This window comes from Coffea arabica, chromosome 11e (assembly GCF_036785885.1).
Source record: "Coffea arabica cultivar ET-39 chromosome 11e, Coffea Arabica ET-39 HiFi, whole genome shotgun sequence".
In the NCBI taxonomy this organism is placed as follows: Eukaryota; Viridiplantae; Streptophyta; class Magnoliopsida; order Gentianales; family Rubiaceae; genus Coffea; species Coffea arabica.
Window position 1 is genome coordinate 7,633,499 of NC_092331.1, and position 14,832 is coordinate 7,648,330.

The following is a 14,832-nucleotide window of genomic DNA, read 5'->3' on the forward strand; positions in this document are numbered from 1 at the left end:
TGCCACCCCTAGTTGCGGTGATACATTTGCGCCGACAAATTTGAGCGACGATCCGGGCTTTGATCGAGCCGTACCGTTCCTGATTTGTCTCGCGCCTTCAGATCCTCCTTCACGCTTCGACAAGAAGCAAACTATTAAGCAATCGTTCCGACGGAGCTAAATTACTACAGGATAAAGAACGAATAGGAAATTTGGATTTCGAAACAAAAAAGAGAGGGGTGCAACACGAGGACTTCCCAGGGGGTCACCCAACCTAGTACTACTCTCGCCCAAGCACGCTTAACTTCGGAGTTCTGATGGGATCCGGTGCATTAGTGCTGGTATGATCGCACCCGCCATGTTCCTTTCGCTTTATTCTTTTAAACTACCCCGTCCTGCGAAGCAGTGTGGGTTTTGTAGACCGAAATTCATTTTAAGCGTCAATTCAAGCATTTTCCTCTTATCCATTTATTTATTTACTTTATATTTTTTTTTGTTATTGATTTGCACCCTGTTTTTTTCCCTCATCCCGCAACTCTAAATTATCATGAAATCAATCCTTCACGCTTGCAGTTAGGGGTGGCAATTCGGGTCCAAATCAGGTTGGCGGGTCGGGTTCGGGTCAACAGACCCGCCAGAAAATCTGTTGACCCGAACCCCGACCCGCCAACCCGTGACGGGTCAGGTATGCTGACCCGAACCCGAAAATTTCAGGTTTACGGGGCGGCGGGTCGACCCGAAATGACCCGAAACTTAATTTTAATTTATTAATTTATCACTGTAATTTCTAATAAAATCAATTTCTCACAAAACTAATTACATAATCAAGTAATAAAAATTTAAATAAATGATTCCAAATCAAATCTAAAATAAATTAAACACCGTAAAAGTGTTTTATCCCAAGCAAAATATAAAATAAATTAAAACAATACAAAAGTGAAAAATAATATAATATATTATTTGTCCAAGTATAATAATTTCAACTTCACACAAATTAAATAAATTCGTTTAGGATTAAGTAATTAATGCCTTTGAAAAAAAGAATAACTTAGTTTAGTTAGATAAAATTATTTTTATGTTTATTAAATTATTTTTAATTCGTAAACGGGTCATATCGGGTCATATCAGGTCACCACGGGTTGACCCGAAATCGACCGGTTTTCTTTTCGGGTTCATCGGGTCCAACCCGATTCTGACCCGAATTCCCGAAACCTCAACCCAAACCCATTAATTTCGTGTTAGGTTCGTGTCGTGTTTTCAGGTCGTGTCGAAAATTGCCACCCCTAGTTGCGGTGATACATTTGCGCCGACAAATTTGAGCGACGATCCGGGCTTTGATCGAGCCGTACCGTTCCTGATTTGTCTCGCGCCTTCAGATCCTCCTTCACGCTTCGACAAGAAGCAAACTATTAAGCAATCGTTCCGACGGAGCTAAATTACTACAGGATAAAGAACGAATAGGAAATTTGGATTTCGAAACAAAAAAGAGAGGGGTGCAACACGAGGACTTCCCAGGGGGTCACCCAACCTAGTACTACTCTCGCCCAAGCACGCTTAACTTCGGAGTTCTGATGGGATCCGGTGCATTAGTGCTGGTATGATCGCACCCGCCATGTTCCTTTCGCTTTATTCTTTTAAACTACCCCGTCCTGCGAAGCAGTGTGGGTTTTGTAGACCGAAATTCATTTTAAGCGTCAATTCAAGCATTTTCCTCTTATCCATTTATTTATTTACTTTATATTTTTTTTTGTTATTGATTTGCACCCTGTTTTTTTCCCTCATCCCGCAACTCTAAATTATCATGAAATCAATCCTTCACGCTTGCAGTTAGGGGTGGCAATTCGGGTCCAAATCAGGTTGGCGGGTCGGGTTCGGGTCAACAGACCCGCCAGAAAATCTGTTGACCCGAACCCCGACCCGCCAACCCGTGACGGGTCAGGTATGCTGACCCGAACCCGAAAATTTCAGGTTTACGGGGCGGCGGGTCGACCCGAAATGACCCGAAACTTAATTTTAATTTATTAATTTATCACTGTAATTTCTAATAAAATCAATTTCTCACAAAACTAATTACATAATCAAGTAATAAAAATTTAAATAAATGATTCCAAATCAAATCTAAAATAAATTAAACACCGTAAAAGTGTTTTATCCCAAGCAAAATATAAAATAAATTAAAACAATACAAAAGTGAAAAATAATATAATATATTATTTGTCCAAGTATAATAATTTCAACTTCACACAAATTAAATAAATTCGTTTAGGATTAAGTAATTAATGCCTTTGAAAAAAAGAATAACTTAGTTTAGTTAGATAAAATTATTTTTATGTTTATTAAATTATTTTTAATTCGTAAACGGGTCATATCGGGTCATATCAGGTCACCACGGGTTGACCCGAAATCGACCGGTTTTCTTTTCGGGTTCATCGGGTCCAACCCGATTCTGACCCGAATTCCCGAAACCTCAACCCAAACCCATTAATTTCGTGTTAGGTTCGTGTCGTGTTTTCAGGTCGTGTCGAAAATTGCCACCCCTAGTTGCGGTGATACATTTGCGCCGACAAATTTGAGCGACGATCCGGGCTTTGATCGAGCCGTACCGTTCCTGATTTGTCTCGCGCCTTCAGATCCTCCTTCACGCTTCGACAAGAAGCAAACTATTAAGCAATCGTTCCGACGGAGCTAAATTACTACAGGATAAAGAACGAATAGGAAATTTGGATTTCGAAACAAAAAAGAGAGGGGTGCAACACGAGGACTTCCCAGGGGGTCACCCAACCTAGTACTACTCTCGCCCAAGCACGCTTAACTTCGGAGTTCTGATGGGATCCGGTGCATTAGTGCTGGTATGATCGCACCCGCCATGTTCCTTTCGCTTTATTCTTTTAAACTACCCCGTCCTGCGAAGCAGTGTGGGTTTTGTAGACCGAAATTCATTTTAAGCGTCAATTCAAGCATTTTCCTCTTATCCTTTTATTTATTTACTTTATATTTTTTTTTGTTATTGATTTGCACCCTGTTTTTTTCCCTCATCCCGCAACTCTAAATTATCATGAAATCAATCCTTCACGCTTGCAGTTAGGGGTGGCAATTCGGGTCCAAATCAGGTTGGCGGGTCGGGTTCGGGTCAACAGACCCGCCAGAAAATCTGTTGACCCGAACCCCGACCCGCCAACCCGTGACGGGTCAGGTATGCTGACCCGAACCCGAAAATTTCAGGTTTACGGGGCGGCGGGTCGACCCGAAATGACCCGAAACTTAATTTTAATTTATTAATTTATCACTGTAATTTCTAATAAAATCAATTTCTCACAAAACTAATTACATAATCAAGTAATAAAAATTTAAATAAATGATTCCAAATCAAATCTAAAATAAATTAAACACCGTAAAAGTGTTTTATCCCAAGCAAAATATAAAATAAATTAAAACAATACAAAAGTGAAAAATAATATAATATATTATTTGTCCAAGTATAATAATTTCAACTTCACACAAATTAAATAAATTCGTTTAGGATTAAGTAATTAATGCCTTTGAAAAAAAGAATAACTTAGTTTAGTTAGATAAAATTATTTTTATGTTTATTAAATTATTTTTAATTCGTAAACGGGTCATATCGGGTCATATCAGGTCACCACGGGTTGACCCGAAATCGACCGGTTTTCTTTTCGGGTTCATCGGGTCCAACCCGATTCTGACCCGAATTCCCGAAACCTCAACCCAAACCCATTAATTTCGTGTTAGGTTCGTGTCGTGTTTTCAGGTCGTGTCGAAAATTGCCACCCCTAGTTGCGGTGATACATTTGCGCCGACAAATTTGAGCGACGATCCGGGCTTTGATCGAGCCGTACCGTTCCTGATTTGTCTCGCGCCTTCAGATCCTCCTTCACGCTTCGACAAGAAGCAAAATATTAAGCAATCGTTCCGACGGAGCTAAATTACTACAGGATAAAGAACGAATAGGAAATTTGGATTTCGAAACAAAAAAGAGAGGGGTGCAACACGAGGACTTCCCAGGGGGTCACCCATCCTAGTACTACTCTCGCCCAAGCACGCTTAACTTCGGAGTTCTGATGGGATCCGGTGCATTAGTGCTGGTATGATCGCACCCGCCATGTTCCTTTCGCTTTATTCTTTTAAACTACCCCGTCCTGCGAAGCAGTGTGGCTTTTCTAGACCGAAATTCATTTTAAGCGTCAATTCAAGCATTTTCCTCTTATCCTTTTATTTATTTACTTTATATTTTTTTTTGTTATTGATTTGCACCCTGTTTTTTTCCCTCATCCCGCAACTCTAAATTATCACGAAATCAATCCTTCACGCTTGCAGTTAGGGGTGGCAATTCGGGTCCAAATCAGGTTGGCGGGTCGGGTTCGGGTCAACAGACCCGCCAGAAAATCTGTTGACCCGAACCCCGACCCGCCAACCCGTGACGGGTCAGGTATGCTGACCCGAACCCGAAAATTTCAGGTTTACGGGGCGGCGGGTCGACCCGAAATGACCCGAAACTTAATTTTAATTTATTAATTTATCACTGTAATTTCTAATAAAATCAATTTCTCACAAAACTAATTACATAATCAAGTAATAAAAATTTAAATAAATGATTCCAAATCAAATCTAAAATAAATTAAACACCGTAAAAGTGTTTTATCCCAAGCAAAATATAAAATAAATTAAAACAATACAAAAGTGAAAAATAATATAATATATTATTTGTCCAAGTATAATAATTTCAACTTCACACAAATTAAATAAATTCGTTTAGGATTAAGTAATTAATGCCTTTGAAAAAAAGAATAACTTAGTTTAGTTAGATAAAATTATTTTTATGTTTATTAAATTATTTTTAATTCGTAAACGGGTCATATCGGGTCATATCAGGTCACCACGGGTTGACCCGAAATCGACCGGTTTTCTTTTCGGGTTCATCGGGTCCAACCCGATTCTGACCCGAATTCCCGAAACCTCAACCCAAACCCATTAATTTCGTGTTAGGTTCGTGTCGTGTTTTCAGGTCGTGTCGAAAATTGCCACCCCTAGTTGCGGTGATACATTTGCGCCGACAAATTTGAGCGACGATCCGGGCTTTGATCGAGCCGTACCGTTCCTGATTTGTCTCGCGCCTTCAGATCCTCCTTCACGCTTCGACAAGAAGCAAAATATTAAGCAATCGTTCCGACGGAGCTAAATTACTACAGGATAAAGAACGAATAGGAAATTTGGATTTCGAAACAAAAAAGAGAGGGGTGCAACACGAGGACTTCCCAGGGGGTCACCCATCCTAGTACTACTCTCGCCCAAGCACGCTTAACTTCGGAGTTCTGATGGGATCCGGTGCATTAGTGCTGGTATGATCGCACCCGCCATGTTCCTTTCGCTTTATTCTTTTAAACTACCCCGTCCTGCGAAGCAGTGTGGCTTTTCTAGACCGAAATTCATTTTAAGCGTCAATTCAAGCATTTTCCTCTTATCCTTTTATTTATTTACTTTATATTTTTTTTTGTTATTGATTTGCACCCTGTTTTTTTCCCTCATCCCGCAACTCTAAATTATCATGAAATCAATCCTTCACGCTTGCAGTTAGGGGTGGCAATTCGGGTCCAAATCAGGTTGGCGGGTCGGGTTCGGGTCAACAGACCCGCCAGAAAATCTGTTGACCCGAACCCCGACCCGCCAACCCGTGACGGGTCAGGTATGCTGACCCGAACCCGAAAATTTCAGGTTTACGGGGCGGCGGGTCGACCCGAAATGACCCGAAACTTAATTTTAATTTATTAATTTATCACTGTAATTTCTAATAAAATCAATTTCTCACAAAACTAATTACATAATCAAGTAATAAAAATTTAAATAAATGATTCCAAATCAAATCTAAAATAAATTAAACACCGTAAAAGTGTTTTATCCCAAGCAAAATATAAAATAAATTAAAACAATACAAAAGTGAAAAATAATATAATATATTATTTGTCCAAGTATAATAATTTCAACTTCACACAAATTAAATAAATTCGTTTAGGATTAAGTAATTAATGCCTTTGAAAAAAAGAATAACTTAGTTTAGTTAGATAAAATTATTTTTATGTTTATTAAATTATTTTTAATTCGTAAACGGGTCATATCGGGTCATATCAGGTCACCACGGGTTGACCCGAAATCGACCGGTTTTCTTTTCGGGTTCATCGGGTCCAACCCGATTCTGACCCGAATTCCCGAAACCTCAACCCAAACCCATTAATTTCGTGTTAGGTTCGTGTCGTGTTTTCAGGTCGTGTCGAAAATTGCCACCCCTAGTTGCGGTGATACATTTGCGCCGACAAATTTGAGCGACGATCCGGGCTTTGATCGAGCCGTACCGTTCCTGATTTGTCTCGCGCCTTCAGATCCTCCTTCACGCTTCGACAAGAAGCAAAATATTAAGCAATCGTTCCGACGGAGCTAAATTACTACAGGATAAAGAACGAATAGGAAATTTGGATTTCGAAACAAAAAAGAGAGGGGTGCAACACGAGGACTTCCCAGGGGGTCACCCATCCTAGTACTACTCTCGCCCAAGCACGCTTAACTTCGGAGTTCTGATGGGATCCGGTGCATTAGTGCTGGTATGATCGCACCCGCCATGTTCCTTTCGCTTTATTCTTTTAAACTACCCCGTCCTGCGAAGCAGTGTGGCTTTTCTAGACCGAAATTCATTTTAAGCGTCAATTCAAGCATTTTCCTCTTATCCTTTTATTTATTTACTTTATATTTTTTTTTGTTATTGATTTGCACCCTGTTTTTTTCCCTCATCCCGCAACTCTAAATTATCATGAAATCAATCCTTCACGCTTGCAGTTAGGGGTGGCAATTCGGGTCCAAATCAGGTTGGCGGGTCGGGTTCGGGTCAACAGACCCGCCAGAAAATCTGTTGACCCGAACCCCGACCCGCCAACCCGTGACGGGTCAGGTATGCTGACCCGAACCCGAAAATTTCAGGTTTACGGGGCGGCGGGTCGACCCGAAATGACCCGAAACTTAATTTTAATTTATTAATTTATCACTGTAATTTCTAATAAAATCAATTTCTCACAAAACTAATTACATAATCAAGTAATAAAAATTTAAATAAATGATTCCAAATCAAATCTAAAATAAATTAAACACCGTAAAAGTGTTTTATCCCAAGCAAAATATAAAATAAATTAAAACAATACAAAAGTGAAAAATAATATAATATATTATTTGTCCAAGTATAATAATTTCAACTTCACACAAATTAAATAAATTCGTTTAGGATTAAGTAATTAATGCCTTTGAAAAAAAGAATAACTTAGTTTAGTTAGATAAAATTATTTTTATGTTTATTAAATTATTTTTAATTCGTAAACGGGTCATATCGGGTCATATCAGGTCACCACGGGTTGACCCGAAATCGACCGGTTTTCTTTTCGGGTTCATCGGGTCCAACCCGATTCTGACCCGAATTCCCGAAACCTCAACCCAAACCCATTAATTTCGTGTTAGGTTCGTGTCGTGTTTTCAGGTCGTGTCGAAAATTGCCACCCCTAGTTGCGGTGATACATTTGCGCCGACAAATTTGAGCGACGATCCGGGCTTTGATCGAGCCGTACCGTTCCTGATTTGTCTCGCGCCTTCAGATCCTCCTTCACGCTTCGACAAGAAGCAAAATATTAAGCAATCGTTCCGACGGAGCTAAATTACTACAGGATAAAGAACGAATAGGAAATTTGGATTTCGAAACAAAAAAGAGAGGGGTGCAACACGAGGACTTCCCAGGGGGTCACCCATCCTAGTACTACTCTCGCCCAAGCACGCTTAACTTCGGAGTTCTGATGGGATCCGGTGCATTAGTGCTGGTATGATCGCACCCGCCATGTTCCTTTCGCTTTATTCTTTTAAACTACCCCGTCCTGCGAAGCAGTGTGGCTTTTCTAGACCGAAATTCATTTTAAGCGTCAATTCAAGCATTTTCCTCTTATCCTTTTATTTATTTACTTTATAATTTTTTTTTGTTATTGATTTGCACCCTGTTTTTTTCCCTCATCCCGCAACTCTAAATTATCATGAAATCAATCCTTCACGCTTGCAGTTAGGGGTGGCAATTCGGGTCCAAATCAGGTTGGCGGGTCGGGTTCGGGTCAACAGACCCGCCAGAAAATCTGTTGACCCGAACCCCGACCCGCCAACCCGTGACGGGTCAGGTATGCTGACCCGAACCCGAAAATTTCAGGTTTACGGGGCGGCGGGTCGACCCGAAATGACCCGAAACTTAATTTTAATTTATTAATTTATCACTGTAATTTCTAATAAAATCAATTTCTCACAAAACTAATTACATAATCAAGTAATAAAAATTTAAATAAATGATTCCAAATCAAATCTAAAATAAATTAAACACCGTAAAAGTGTTTTATCCCAAGCAAAATATAAAATAAATTAAAACAATACAAAAGTGAAAAATAATATAATATGTTATTTGTCCAAGTATAATAATTTCAACTTCACACAAATTAAATAAATTCGTTTAGGATTAAGTAATTAATGCCTTTGAAAAAAAGAATAACTTAGTTTAGTTAGATAAAATTATTTTTATGTTTATTAAATTATTTTTAATTCGTAAACGGGTCATATCGGGTCATATCAGGTCACCACGGGTTGACCCGAAATCGACCGGTTTTCTTTTCGGGTTCATCGGGTCCAACCCGATTCTGACCCGAATTCCCGAAACCTCAACCCAAACCCATTAATTTCGTGTTAGGTTCGTGTCGTGTTTTCAGGTCGTGTCGAAAATTGCCACCCCTAGTTGCGGTGATACATTTGCGCCGACAAATTTGAGCGACGATCCGGGCTTTGATCGAGCCGTACCGTTCCTGATTTGTCTCGCGCCTTCAGATCCTCCTTCACGCTTCGACAAGAAGCAAAATATTAAGCAATCGTTCCGACGGAGCTAAATTACTACAGGATAAAGAACGAATAGGAAATTTGGATTTCGAAACAAAAAAGAGAGGGGTGCAACACGAGGACTTCCCAGGGGGTCACCCATCCTAGTACTACTCTCGCCCAAGCACGCTTAACTTCGGAGTTCTGATGGGATCCGGTGCATTAGTGCTGGTATGATCGCACCCGCCATGTTCCTTTCGCTTTATTCTTTTAAACTACCCCGTCCTGCGAAGCAGTGTGGCTTTTCTAGACCGAAATTCATTTTAAGCGTCAATTCAATCATTTTCCTCTTATCCTTTTATTTATTTACTTTATATTTTTTTTTGTTATTGATTTGCACCCTGTTTTTTTCCCTCATCCCGCAACTCTAAATTATCACGAAATCAATCCTTCACGCTTGCAGTTAGGGGTGGCAATTCGGGTCCAAATCAGGTTGGCGGGTCGGGTTCGGGTCAACAGACCCGCCAGAAAATCTGTTGACCCGAACCCCGACCCGCCAACCCGTGACGGGTCAGGTATGCTGACCCGAACCCGAAAATTTCAGGTTTACGGGGCGGCGGGTCGACCCGAAATGACCCGAAACTTAATTTTAATTTATTAATTTATCACTGTAATTTCTAATAAAATCAATTTCTCACAAAACTAATTACATAATCAAGTAATAAAAATTTAAATAAATGATTCCAAATCAAATCTAAAATAAATTAAACACCGTAAAAGTGTTTTATCCCAAGCAAAATATAAAATAAATTAAAACAATACAAAAGTGAAAAATAATATAATATGTTATTTGTCCAAGTATAATAATTTCAACTTCACACAAATTAAATAAATTCGTTTAGGATTAAGTAATTAATGCCTTTGAAAAAAAGAATAACTTAGTTTAGTTAGATAAAATTATTTTTATGTTTATTAAATTATTTTTAATTCGTAAACGGGTCATATCGGGTCATATCAGGTCACCACGGGTTGACCCGAAATCGACCGGTTTTCTTTTCGGGTTCATCGGGTCCAACCCGATTCTGACCCGAATTCCCGAAACCTCAACCCAAACCCATTAATTTCGTGTTAGGTTCGTGTCGTGTTTTCAGGTCGTGTCGAAAATTGCCACCCCTAGTTGCGGTGATACATTTGCGCCGACAAATTTGAGCGACGATCCGGGCTTTGATCGAGCCGTACCGTTCCTGATTTGTCTCGCGCCTTCAGATCCTCCTTCACGCTTCGACAAGAAGCAAAATATTAAGCAATCGTTCCGACGGAGCTAAATTACTACAGGATAAAGAACGAATAGGAAATTTGGATTTCGAAACAAAAAAGAGAGGGGTGCAACACGAGGACTTCCCAGGGGGTCACCCATCCTAGTACTACTCTCGCCCAAGCACGCTTAACTTCGGAGTTCTGATGGGATCCGGTGCATTAGTGCTGGTATGATCGCACCCGCCATGTTCCTTTCGCTTTATTCTTTTAAACTACCCCGTCCTGCGAAGCAGTGTGGCTTTTCTAGACCGAAATTCATTTTAAGCGTCAATTCAAGCATTTTCCTCTTATCCTTTTATTTATTTACTTTATATTTTTTTTTGTTATTGATTTGCACCCTGTTTTTTTCCCTCATCCCGCAACTCTAAATTATCACGAAATCAATCCTTCACGCTTGCAGTTAGGGGTGGCAATTCGGGTCCAAATCAGGTTGGCGGGTCGGGTTCGGGTCAACAGACCCGCCAGAAAATCTGTTGACCCGAACCCCGACCCGCCAACCCGTGACGGGTCAGGTATGCTGACCCGAACCCGAAAATTTCAGGTTTACGGGGCGGCGGGTCGACCCGAAATGACCCGAAACTTAATTTTAATTTATTAATTTATCACTGTAATTTCTAATAAAATCAATTTCTCACAAAACTAATTACATAATCAAGTAATAAAAATTTAAATAAATGATTCCAAATCAAATCTAAAATAAATTAAACACCGTAAAAGTGTTTTATCCCAAGCAAAATATAAAATAAATTAAAACAATACAAAAGTGAAAAATAATATAATATGTTATTTGTCCAAGTATAATAATTTCAACTTCACACAAATTAAATAAATTCGTTTAGGATTAAGTAATTAATGCCTTTGAAAAAAAGAATAACTTAGTTTAGTTAGATAAAATTATTTTTATGTTTATTAAATTATTTTTAATTCGTAAACGGGTCATATCGGGTCATATCAGGTCACCACGGGTTGACCCGAAATCGACCGGTTTTCTTTTCGGGTTCATCGGGTCCAACCCGATTCTGACCCGAATTCCCGAAACCTCAACCCAAACCCATTAATTTCGTGTTAGGTTCGTGTCGTGTTTTCAGGTCGTGTCGAAAATTGCCACCCCTAGTTGCGGTGATACATTTGCGCCGACAAATTTGAGCGACGATCCGGGCTTTGATCGAGCCGTACCGTTCCTGATTTGTCTCGCGCCTTCAGATCCTCCTTCACGCTTCGACAAGAAGCAAAATATTAAGCAATCGTTCCGACGGAGCTAAATTACTACAGGATAAAGAACGAATAGGAAATTTGGATTTCGAAACAAAAAAGAGAGGGGTGCAACACGAGGACTTCCCAGGGGGTCACCCATCCTAGTACTACTCTCGCCCAAGCACGCTTAACTTCGGAGTTCTGATGGGATCCGGTGCATTAGTGCTGGTATGATCGCACCCGCCATGTTCCTTTCGCTTTATTCTTTTAAACTACCCCGTCCTGCGAAGCAGTGTGGCTTTTCTAGACCGAAATTCATTTTAAGCGTCAATTCAAGCATTTTCCTCTTATCCTTTTATTTATTTACTTTATATTTTTTTTTGTTATTGATTTGCACCCTGTTTTTTTCCCTCATCCCGCAACTCTAAATTATCACGAAATCAATCCTTCACGCTTGCAGTTAGGGGTGGCAATTCGGGTCCAAATCAGGTTGGCGGGTCGGGTTCGGGTCAACAGACCCGCCAGAAAATCTGTTGACCCGAACCCCGACCCGCCAACCCGTGACGGGTCAGGTATGCTGACCCGAACCCGAAAATTTCAGGTTTACGGGGCGGCGGGTCGACCCGAAATGACCCGAAACTTAATTTTAATTTATTAATTTATCACTGTAATTTCTAATAAAATCAATTTCTCACAAAACTAATTACATAATCAAGTAATAAAAATTTAAATAAATGATTCCAAATCAAATCTAAAATAAATTAAACACCGTAAAAGTGTTTTATCCCAAGCAAAATATAAAATAAATTAAAACAATACAAAAGTGAAAAATAATATAATATGTTATTTGTCCAAGTATAATAATTTCAACTTCACACAAATTAAATAAATTCGTTTAGGATTAAGTAATTAATGCCTTTGAAAAAAAGAATAACTTAGTTTAGTTAGATAAAATTATTTTTATGTTTATTAAATTATTTTTAATTCGTAAACGGGTCATATCGGGTCATATCAGGTCACCACGGGTTGACCCGAAATCGACCGGTTTTCTTTTCGGGTTCATCGGGTCCAACCCGATTCTGACCCGAATTCCCGAAACCTCAACCCAAACCCATTAATTTCGTGTTAGGTTCGTGTCGTGTTTTCAGGTCGTGTCGAAAATTGCCACCCCTAGTTGCGGTGATACATTTGCGCCGACAAATTTGAGCGACGATCCGGGCTTTGATCGAGCCGTACCGTTCCTGATTTGTCTCGCGCCTTCAGATCCTCCTTCACGCTTCGACAAGAAGCAAAATATTAAGCAATCGTTCCGACGGAGCTAAATTACTACAGGATAAAGAACGAATAGGAAATTTGGATTTCGAAACAAAAAAGAGAGGGGTGCAACACGAGGACTTCCCAGGGGGTCACCCATCCTAGTACTACTCTCGCCCAAGCACGCTTAACTTCGGAGTTCTGATGGGATCCGGTGCATTAGTGCTGGTATGATCGCACCCGCCATGTTCCTTTCGCTTTATTCTTTTAAACTACCCCGTCCTGCGAAGCAGTGTGGCTTTTCTAGACCGAAATTCATTTTAAGCGTCAATTCAATCATTTTCCTCTTATCCTTTTATTTATTTACTTTATATTTTTTTTTGTTATTGATTTGCACCCTGTTTTTTTCCCTCATCCCGCAACTCTAAATTATCACGAAATCAATCCTTCACGCTTGCAGTTAGGGGTGGCAATTCGGGTCCAAATCAGGTTGGCGGGTCGGGTTCGGGTCAACAGACCCGCCAGAAAATCTGTTGACCCGAACCCCGACCCGCCAACCCGTGACGGGTCAGGTATGCTGACCCGAACCCGAAAATTTCAGGTTTACGGGGCGGCGGGTCGACCCGAAATGACCCGAAACTTAATTTTAATTTATTAATTTATCACTGTAATTTCTAATAAAATCAATTTCTCACAAAACTAATTACATAATCAAGTAATAAAAATTTAAATAAATGATTCCAAATCAAATCTAAAATAAATTAAACACCGTAAAAGTGTTTTATCCCAAGCAAAATATAAAATAAATTAAAACAATACAAAAGTGAAAAATAATATAATATATTATTTGTCCAAGTATAATAATTTCAACTTCACACAAATTAAATAAATTCGTTTAGGATTAAGTAATTAATGCCTTTGAAAAAAAGAATAACTTAGTTTAGTTAGATAAAATTATTTTTATGTTTATTAAATTATTTTTAATTCGTAAACGGGTCATATCGGGTCATATCAGGTCACCACGGGTTGACCCGAAATCGACCGGTTTTCTTTTCGGGTTCATCGGGTCCAACCCGATTCTGACCCGAATTCCCGAAACCTCAACCCAAACCCATTAATTTCGTGTTAGGTTCGTGTCGTGTTTTCAGGTCGTGTCGAAAATTGCCACCCCTAGTTGCGGTGATACATTTGCGCCGACAAATTTGAGCGACGATCCGGGCTTTGATCGAGCCGTACCGTTCCTGATTTGTCTCGCGCCTTCAGATCCTCCTTCACGCTTCGACAAGAAGCAAAATATTAAGCAATCGTTCCGACGGAGCTAAATTACTACAGGATAAAGAACGAATAGGAAATTTGGATTTCGAAACAAAAAAGAGAGGGGTGCAACACGAGGACTTCCCAGGGGGTCACCCATCCTAGTACTACTCTCGCCCAAGCACGCTTAACTTCGGAGTTCTGATGGGATCCGGTGCATTAGTGCTGGTATGATCGCACCCGCCATGTTCCTTTCGCTTTATTCTTTTAAACTACCCCGTCCTGCGAAGCAGTGTGGCTTTTCTAGACCGAAATTCATTTTAAGCGTCAATTCAAGCATTTTCCTCTTATCCTTTTATTTATTTACTTTATATTTTTTTTTGTTATTGATTTGCACCCTGTTTTTTTCCCTCATCCCGCAACTCTAAATTATCACGAAATCAATCCTTCACGCTTGCAGTTAGGGGTGGCAATTCGGGTCCAAATCAGGTTGGCGGGTCGGGTTCGGGTCAACAGACCCGCCAGAAAATCTGTTGACCCGAACGCCGACCCGCCAACCCGTGACGGGTCAGGTATGCTGACCCGAACCCGAAAATTTCAGGTTTACGGGGCGGCGGGTCGACCCGAAATGACCCGAAACTTAATTTTAATTTATTAATTTATCACTGTAATTTCTAATAAAATCAATTTCTCACAAAACTAATTACATAATCAAGTAATAAAAATTTAAATAAATGATTCCAAATCAAATCTAAAATAAATTAAACACCGTAAAAGTGTTTTATCCCAAGCAAAATATAAAATAAATTAAAACAATACAAAAGTGAAAAATAATATAATATGTTATTTGTCCAAGTATAATAATTTCAACTTCACACAAATTAAATAAATTCGTTTAGGATTAAGTAATTAATGCCTTTGAAAAAAAGAATAACTTAGTTTAGT

General features: G+C 39.5%; 12 non-coding genes across 12 annotated transcripts; all 12 read right to left on the minus strand.

Annotated features, from left to right (window-relative positions):
* Positions 1 to 215: 215 nt before the first annotated feature.
* Positions 216 to 334, minus strand: LOC140030070 (5S ribosomal RNA). Its single transcript, XR_011833984.1, has one exon. It is a non-coding gene; the product is annotated as a 5S ribosomal RNA (ribosomal RNA).
* A 1,135-nt stretch (positions 335 to 1,469) lies between these two features.
* LOC140030072 (5S ribosomal RNA) lies at positions 1,470 to 1,588 on the minus strand. The gene has a single exon (XR_011833986.1). It is a non-coding gene; the product is annotated as a 5S ribosomal RNA (ribosomal RNA).
* A 1,135-nt stretch (positions 1,589 to 2,723) lies between these two features.
* Positions 2,724 to 2,842, minus strand: LOC140030073 (5S ribosomal RNA). Its single transcript, XR_011833987.1, has one exon. It is a non-coding gene; the product is annotated as a 5S ribosomal RNA (ribosomal RNA).
* A 1,135-nt stretch (positions 2,843 to 3,977) lies between these two features.
* Positions 3,978 to 4,096, minus strand: LOC140031444 (5S ribosomal RNA). Its single transcript, XR_011835366.1, has one exon. It is a non-coding gene; the product is annotated as a 5S ribosomal RNA (ribosomal RNA).
* Positions 4,097 to 5,231: 1,135 nt separating this feature from the next.
* On the minus strand, positions 5,232 to 5,350 carry LOC140031452 (5S ribosomal RNA). Its single transcript, XR_011835374.1, has one exon. It is a non-coding gene; the product is annotated as a 5S ribosomal RNA (ribosomal RNA).
* Positions 5,351 to 6,485: 1,135 nt separating this feature from the next.
* LOC140031463 (5S ribosomal RNA) lies at positions 6,486 to 6,604 on the minus strand. Its single transcript, XR_011835385.1, has one exon. It is a non-coding gene; the product is annotated as a 5S ribosomal RNA (ribosomal RNA).
* A 1,135-nt stretch (positions 6,605 to 7,739) lies between these two features.
* On the minus strand, positions 7,740 to 7,858 carry LOC140031474 (5S ribosomal RNA). The gene has a single exon (XR_011835396.1). It is a non-coding gene; the product is annotated as a 5S ribosomal RNA (ribosomal RNA).
* A 1,136-nt stretch (positions 7,859 to 8,994) lies between these two features.
* LOC140031485 (5S ribosomal RNA) lies at positions 8,995 to 9,113 on the minus strand. The gene has a single exon (XR_011835407.1). It is a non-coding gene; the product is annotated as a 5S ribosomal RNA (ribosomal RNA).
* Positions 9,114 to 10,248: 1,135 nt separating this feature from the next.
* LOC140031495 (5S ribosomal RNA) lies at positions 10,249 to 10,367 on the minus strand. The gene has a single exon (XR_011835417.1). It is a non-coding gene; the product is annotated as a 5S ribosomal RNA (ribosomal RNA).
* A 1,135-nt stretch (positions 10,368 to 11,502) lies between these two features.
* LOC140031503 (5S ribosomal RNA) lies at positions 11,503 to 11,621 on the minus strand. The gene has a single exon (XR_011835425.1). It is a non-coding gene; the product is annotated as a 5S ribosomal RNA (ribosomal RNA).
* A 1,135-nt stretch (positions 11,622 to 12,756) lies between these two features.
* LOC140031514 (5S ribosomal RNA) lies at positions 12,757 to 12,875 on the minus strand. Its single transcript, XR_011835436.1, has one exon. It is a non-coding gene; the product is annotated as a 5S ribosomal RNA (ribosomal RNA).
* A 1,135-nt stretch (positions 12,876 to 14,010) lies between these two features.
* On the minus strand, positions 14,011 to 14,129 carry LOC140031526 (5S ribosomal RNA). Its single transcript, XR_011835448.1, has one exon. It is a non-coding gene; the product is annotated as a 5S ribosomal RNA (ribosomal RNA).
* Between the last annotated feature and the right edge of the window lie 703 nt (positions 14,130 to 14,832).